Raw genomic sequence first — 7833 nt, 5'->3', positions numbered from 1 at the left:
CCTACTCCTCCCCTTCCTCCTCCTCCTCCTCTTCCCCTCTCCTCCTCCGCCTCCTCCTCCTCTTCCCCTCTCCTACTCCTCCCCTTCCTCCTCCTCCTCCTCTTCCGCTCTCCTACTCCTCCCCTTCCTCCTCCTCCTCCTCTTCCCCTCTCCTCCTCCTCCTCCTCCTCCTCCTCATCCTCTTTTTCTCTCGCTCCCCCACTTTTCTCTCACTCTCGCTTACACGCTTTCTCAATCACTCGCTGTCTCTCGTTCTGTTGATCTGAGCACTTCCTTTGGTAGCGGAGGAGAGCAGAGCAGCATCTGAGTGTGTGACTTAAGTGTGTGTGTGTGTGTGTCCAGTGCAGGGATAGCAGTGGAGAGGGAGAGAGAGATATAGAGAGAGAGAGAATAGCAGCAGAGTGAGAGCCAGCGCTCAGTAACAGGACAGAGAGAGAAGAGAGACGACTCGGAGTCCACGACTAACTGTGAGTACTCTTTTCTTTTCTCTGCACTAGCTGTGTTTCTCATGGAGGAATGACACACACTGTACACACACACTGTACACCCAAACTGTAGACACACACTGTACACACTGTACACACATACTACATGCACACACTGTAGACACACTGTACACACACACTGTAGAGCAGGTATAGTGGTAACAGTACAGAGAAGCAGGAACGGTCACACACACTAGTTATACTAACGGTCATACAAAAATAGTATACACACACGCACAAGTGTATGATCTAGCACACATACACACACACACACACACGCACACACAGACATATACACACACACAAAAGCATACACACACACACACACACACACGCATGCAGAAGACACACACAAATGCACACACACGTCTCGATCACAGTCAAACATTTCTTCACACTAATACAGTAGGGCAAAACTGTGTGAAGGCCACATGCTTTTATGTACTCTGCAGAACAATGTAACGTTGCATTACATCACCACAGAATCTTCCTAAAAACAGAATGATGTACCGAGTATTTATTTGAGTTGATTTCATGCTTTCTGCTGGAAAAGTATTTTCATGGATGTTTTAGCTTGTTCATACATATACGTTTTGACTGAGACATCACTGGGCTGTGTAGGTTCGTGTGTGTATATATGTGTGTGTGTGTGTGTGTGTGTGTGTGTGTGTGTGTGTGTGTGTGTGTGTGTGTGTGTGTGTGTGTGTGTGTGTGTGTGTGTGTGTGTGTGTGTGTGTGTGTGTGTGTGTGTGTGTGTACAGTACCTGTGTGTAATGTCTGTGATATACCACAGTAAACCAATGTAAAGTGGTCCAACCGCAAGGTCAGAAACAGACACAAGACACAGCCGAGACCAAGATACAGGGTCTAGAACTGACATGAAACCCCAAAACATGTTCAATGAATATACAGTATTTGTGTGTATGTGTGAGCACAGGTGCTGGTGCGTGTGTTTGAGCATGAGTCAGTGTACATTTGAGACTTTGTTTCTGGGACTTTAGTGATTCTCAAGTATTACAGTTTCTGAAGAGCCATATTGACTTGTCCTGCATGTTGTATTATTTTTCCACATGTGAAACAATCGATATCTCCCACCGGCTCCCCTGTCCTACCCCACCGTAACGAAGCGAAGACTCTGATTTGTGGAATCAGCAGTGTAGCACACTGACATCACAGTAAGATGATGAGATTTATTCATTTCAGCGTTTCACTTCTGTTTTCTAAAAGATCCAGGGATGGCGGTTAAGGAGGGAGGAGTAAGACGTAGAGGGCAGCGTTGACGCTGAGGAGAGAGAGAGAGAGATTATTACCATTCCTAAGGACTTTTTCCAACTCAGAATCTTTTGTCTGTCATAGTCAGAATTTTATAAGTGTCGTGTGTATGTGGTAGACATATCTAGCGTGACAGGGTGTGCATAGAACATATGTTCTCTGTGTTCAATTCAGTCCATGTGAAAACAATTATAGTAAATAAAAACGGAATGGACTTTCTTTGTGGAGTCAAATACATTTAGTCATTTGTCACATTCTGTCTTTCTAGACCAACAGCTCACAGAAAAAGGTCCGTGGGCCTTTAGCTTGTCATCAGGGCCGGGTGTATGTGTACTGTACATTGGCATAAGTGTTTGTCGTCAAGAGAGTGTGTTTGTGAGCAGGAGCGTATGTATCTGTAAGGAGTGTGAGTGTGAGTGTGTGAATCTGCCAGAGTGTGTGTATCTGTGGGGGTGTGCGTATCTGTGGGAGTGTTCTGCTGTTTGCGGTGAGAGTATCTGCAGGAGTCTGTGTACTGTATCTCTGAGAGTGTGTGTGGGCAGTGTTTGCGGGTAGATTCTGGGCTCACAGCGCCTTCAGAAAGTATTCACAACCTTTGACGTTTTCCATATTTTGTTTGATACAGATACATTTAGATTTTGTGTTACTGGCGTACACAATACCCCACAATGACATCACAACACCCCATCATGACATCACAATACCCCACAATGACATCACAACACCCCATCATGACATCACAATACCCCATAATGTCAAAGTGGAATTATGTTTTTACAAATTTCAAAAAAATGAAAAGCTGAAATGTCTTGAGTCAATAAGTAGTCAACCACTTTGTTAAGGGAAGCCTAAATATGCTCAGGTAAACAATTTTGCTTAACAAGTCACATAATATATTGCAGGGAATCTCTCTATGTGCAGTAATAGCGTTTAACATGGTTTGTTAATGACTACCTTATCTATGTACCCCGCACGTACAATTATCCGTAAAGTCCCTCAGTTGAGCAGTGAATTTCAAACACAGATTCAACCACAAAGACCATGGAGGTTTTCCAACAAAAAGGGCACCTATGGGTAGATGGGTAAAAAAAAAGCACACATTGAATGTCCCTTTGAGCATGGTGAAGTTATTAATTACACTTTGGATGGTGTATCTATACACCCAGTCACTACAAAGGAGTGGAGGCTGGAAGGGGAGGATCATTCTGGTCAGTGAATTTCATTTTTTTTTAAATTGTGAAACATTAAAAAAGTTATCATTTTTAGATAAAACTATACTAAATATCACCAAATACCTGATTAAAACCCACTGTTTTGCAATGAAGTTTGACTGTAGCCTCAACAGCACTCTCTGGGTTAGCATCATGATGTAGCCTAAGGACAGCTAGCTTCTGTCCTCCTCTGGGTACATTGACTTCAATAGAAAACCTAGTAGGCTCATGGTTCTCACCCCCTTTCCATAAACACAGTAATTATGACGAATTTGGCCTTTAGTAATATTGCCCATAGAAACATATTGAATAATACATTCATAAATGTCAAAAATCACAGTAAAAAAAAATAAACATAAGTAATAAGGCTTTAAAGTGTAAGAAAAATCTGGAAATATATCTACAGTATATACATTTCTCCACGTATTTAACCCCTTGTTGTTGTTGGCACAAAACAACCTCCATACTTCCATTGGTGGGTCGTAGAGCAAAACGGAAAACAACATCTATGCTCGTGAGAGTCTCCCCATTCCATAGGGTTTGGATGCTGCAAATTTTAGGGACTTCTCCTGGTCTGACAAACAGCGCTGTAGCTCTGCCTCTTTCCACCGCAGGAAGGGCGACATCGGCGGATGCAGTGGATTGAGATGCAAAAAACCCCCCGGATATCTCTATCTTAAACTGACGGATTTTGATGAGAATTTGTTTAATTATGTTTGATAGATTGATGCACCGGTGCGTCAATAGACTCTAGGGGGACAACGAGCAAAGTGATTATGCTGTTTGTATGTGGCTGCTATTAAAGTGAACTGTGTTTGCAGGTGATCAGGCAAGATGGCGCCGTCAGACATGGAAGTTCTGCTTCTAGCTCCTAAGCAACTGTGCAGTATTTTGTACAATCAATACAATCAATGTCGTTATTTCCTCCGTAAGGCAATCAAACTGGCAAAACGTAAGTGCAGAGCCAAAGTGGAGTCGCAATTCAATGGCTCAGACATGAGATTATGTGGCAGGGTCTACAGACAATCATGGACTACAGAAGGGAATACCAGCCACGTCACGACACCGACGTCTTTGTCTCCAGGTCAAGCTAAACACCTTCTTCGCCTGCTTTGAGGATAACACAGTGCCACCCAAGGACGGTTGGCTCTCGTTCTCTGTGGCCGACGTGAGTAAGACATTTAAACATGTTATCCCTCGCTAGGCAGACGGCCCAGACGGCATCCCTAGCCGCATCCTCAGAGCATACGCAGACCAGCTGGCTGGATCGATTATGGACACATTCAATCTCTCCCTATCCCAGTCTGTTGTCCCCCTTTGCTTCAAGATGTCCACCATTGTTCCTGTACCCAAGAAAGCAAAGGTAACTGAACTAAATGACTATCCCCCGTAGCACTCACCTCTGTCATCATGAAGTTCTTTGAGAGGCTAGTTAAGGATCATATCACCTCTGCCTTACCTGATAACCTAGACCCACTTCAGTTTGCTTACCGCCCCAATAGATCCACAGACGATGCAATCGCCATCGCACTGCACACTGCCCTATCCCATCTGGACAAGAGGAATACCTAAGTAAGAATGCTGGTCATTGACTGTAGCTCAGCATTCAACACCATAGTACCCTACAAACTCACCATTAAGCTTGGGGCCCTGGGTCTGAACCCCACCCTGTGCAACTGGGTCTTGGACTTCCTGACGGGCCGCTCCCAGGTGGTGAAGGTAGGAAACACCTCCACTTCGCTGATCCTCCTGTGCTCCCTGTTCACCCATGACTGCATGGCAACGCATGTCTCCAACTCAATCATTAAGTCTGCAGACGACACAACAGTTGTAGGCCTGAATACAAACAATGACGCGACAGCCTACTGGGAAGAGGTGAGGGCCCTGGCGGAGTGGTGCCAGGAAAATAACCTCTCACTCAACGTCAACAAAACGAAGGAGCTGATCGTGAACTTCAGGAAACAGCAGAAAGAGCACACCCCTATCCACATCGACGGGACCCCAGTGGACAAGGTGCAAAGCTTCAAGTTCCTCGGCATACACATCACTGCTGAGCTGAAATGGTCCACCCACACAGACAGTGGGGTGAAGAAGGCGCAACAGCGTTTCTTCAACCTCAGGAGGCTGAAGAAATTCAGCTTGGCCCCTAAGATCTTCACAAACTTTTACAGATGCACAATTGAGAGCATCCTGTCAGGCTGTATCACCGCCTGGTACGGCAACCGCACTGCCCGCAACCACAGGGCTCTCCAGAGGGTGATGCGGTTTAATGAAGGAGCTGTGAGTTGAGAAGCAGGTGCAGGTGAAACGTTTAATAAAACAACAAAAATGGAACTAGACAACATAACAGTAGTGTCTTTGCATGAAAACAAGATCAATACTGACTGGGGAAGGAACATAAGGGAGTGCCAGATATAGGGGAGGTAATAAGTGAGGTTATGGAGTCCAGGTGTGCCTCATAATGACGTTCCGCGTAATGATTGACGCCAGGTGTGCGTAATGATGGATCCCAGGACCGGTGGTTAGTTTACCGGCGATGTAGAGGAGCGGGATGACGAGAGGAGATGAGAGGAGCGGGATGTAGACGAGAGGAGAGGAGCGGGATGTAGACGAGAGGAGATGAGAGGAGCGGGATGTAGACGAGAGGAGATGAGAGGAGCGGGATGTAGACGAGAGGAGCGGGATGTAGACGAGAGGAGATGAGAGGAGCGGGATGTAGACGAGAGGAGATGAGAGGAGCGGGATGTAGACGAGAGGAGATGAGAGGAGCGGGATGTAGACGAGAGGAGATGAGAGGAGCGGGATGTAGACGAGAGGAGCGGGATGTAGACGAGAGGAGATGAGAGGAGCGGGATGTAGACGAGAGGAGATGAGAGGAGCGGGATAGAGACGAGAGGAGATGAGAGGAGCGGGATGTTGACGAGAGGAGATGAGAGGAGCGGGATGTAGACGAGAGGAGATGAGAGGAGCGGGAGTAGACGTGACATGAGGTCTGCCCAACGCATCACCGGGGGCACACTGCCTGCCAACCAGGACACCTACAGCACCCGATGTCACAGGAAGACAAAAAAGATCATCAAGGACTTCACCCACCCGAGCCACTGCCTGTTCACCCCGCTATTATGCAGAAGGCGAGGTCAGTACAGGTTCATCAAAGCTGGGACCTAGAGACTGAAAAAACACCTTCTATCGCAAGGCCATCAGACTGTTAAATAGCCATCACTAGCCGTCTACCACCTGGTTACGCAACTTTGCACCTTAGAGGCTGCTGCCCTATATACATAGACATGGAATCACTGGTCACTAGTCACTTAAATATGGTTTATATACTGCTTTCCTCATTTCATATGTATATACTGTATTCTTTTCTACTATATTTTAGTCAACGCCACTCTGACATTGCTCGTTCTAATATTTATATATTTCTTAACTCCATTCTTTTACTTTAGATGTGTGTGTATTGTTGTGTATTGTTAGATATTACTGTACTGTTGGAGCTAGGAACACATGCATTACACTACACCCACAGTAACATCTGATAAATGTGTTGTATGTGACCAATAACATCGGCTTAAAATGTCGTATGTGACCAATAACAATGTATTTGATACGGTGATCCAGGTGTATTCCTTCTGTGGATTATTTTCAGGCTGTAACACAACAAAACGTGGAATAAGTCAAGGGGTATGAATACTTTCTGAAGGCACTGTACATGGGGAGCGTGGTAGACAAGGTGCCTGAACCTTATGCATGCATTTTCTCTGTAGGCCTATTTCTCCGCATATCACTATATTTCTTTGTAGTCATACTTAACAAGGATTTTCTATATGGAGCTACGGAGACTGTGTGATGTGAGTTTGAGGTTTAGAAAATTATAGCTTGTGATACCTTTTTAGTTTTCATCTGTTCGAGGTTGTGTGTGTGTGTGTGCGTGTGCGTGTGCGTGTGCGTGTGCGTGTGTGTGTGTGTGTGTGTGTGTGTGTGTGTGTGTGTGTGTGTGTGTGAGGGGATGAGAGAGTGTTTGCCTGTCTCGGTGAGGACAGTAATAATAGGAGCCATATCCCCTGGAAGCCTTTACTTTAGACAGGAAGCTATACAAAGGCTTTAGGGATTGTGTGTGTGTGTGTGTGTGTGTGTGTGTGTGTGTGTGTGTGTGTGTGTGTGTGTGTGTGTGTGTGTGTGTGTGTGTGTGTGTGGTGTGTGTGTGTGTGTGTGTGTGTGTGTGTGTGTGTGTGTGCTAAATGCTATCTAACAGAACATTGCAGTAGAATGTTACATTGCCTGTAAATAGAGAAAAGACAGACTGTTCTATGCAGAGAGAGAGGAATGGAATTGCACTACAAAACGTTTTTGCTTAAAATTATTGCATGCAATTACATCCATTTGCGTCATTCTGAAATAAACCCCAAATCTTCCCACATATCAAACACTTCGTAGAATTAATTATTTGTTGAATATTTTAATTAAACATTTAATCCATCTAAGTAACCGATTAGACTGATTATAAACGGGCTGCTTATACAGTGTATATATATATATATATATATATATATATATATATATATATATATATATATATATATATATATATATATATATATATATATATATATATATATATATATATATATATATATTCTGACTAAACCCTACAGTCCTTTATTGTTGTAGACTTTACATGGTGTATTATATCTTCATTTAAATCTCCAAATATGATGTTTTTATTTTGTGTGTCAGCAAAGCAACATCCAGCTTTACTCATTATTACATAAAGATTAGTTAGACAGTGTTCTTCTCTATTTGTTCATTCGTCTTGACTGGTATATTTTATTATTCTATAAAAATATGCAGAAAGCTCAGTTCTC

General features: G+C 44.0%; 1 pseudogene across 1 annotated transcript in view; it reads left to right on the top strand.

The window, feature by feature from the left end:
* The first annotated feature begins 228 nt into the window (after nt 1-228).
* LOC106589866 (RNA binding protein fox-1 homolog 3-like) overlaps nt 229-7833 on the top strand; it is a 919181-nt pseudogene continuing 911576 nt past the window's right edge. The window contains exon 1 of the transcript XR_014383051.1: nt 229-467. The product of XR_014383051.1 is annotated as an RNA binding protein fox-1 homolog 3-like (transcript). The remainder of the gene's footprint in view (nt 468-7833) is intronic.

This window comes from Salmo salar, chromosome 28 (genome assembly GCF_965601325.2).
Source record: "Salmo salar chromosome 28, fSalSal1, whole genome shotgun sequence".
In the NCBI taxonomy this organism is placed as follows: domain Eukaryota; kingdom Metazoa; phylum Chordata; class Actinopteri; order Salmoniformes; family Salmonidae; genus Salmo; species Salmo salar.
The sequence above is the reverse complement of the archived record's forward strand: the minus strand, read 5'-3'. Positions and strand labels throughout refer to the sequence as shown.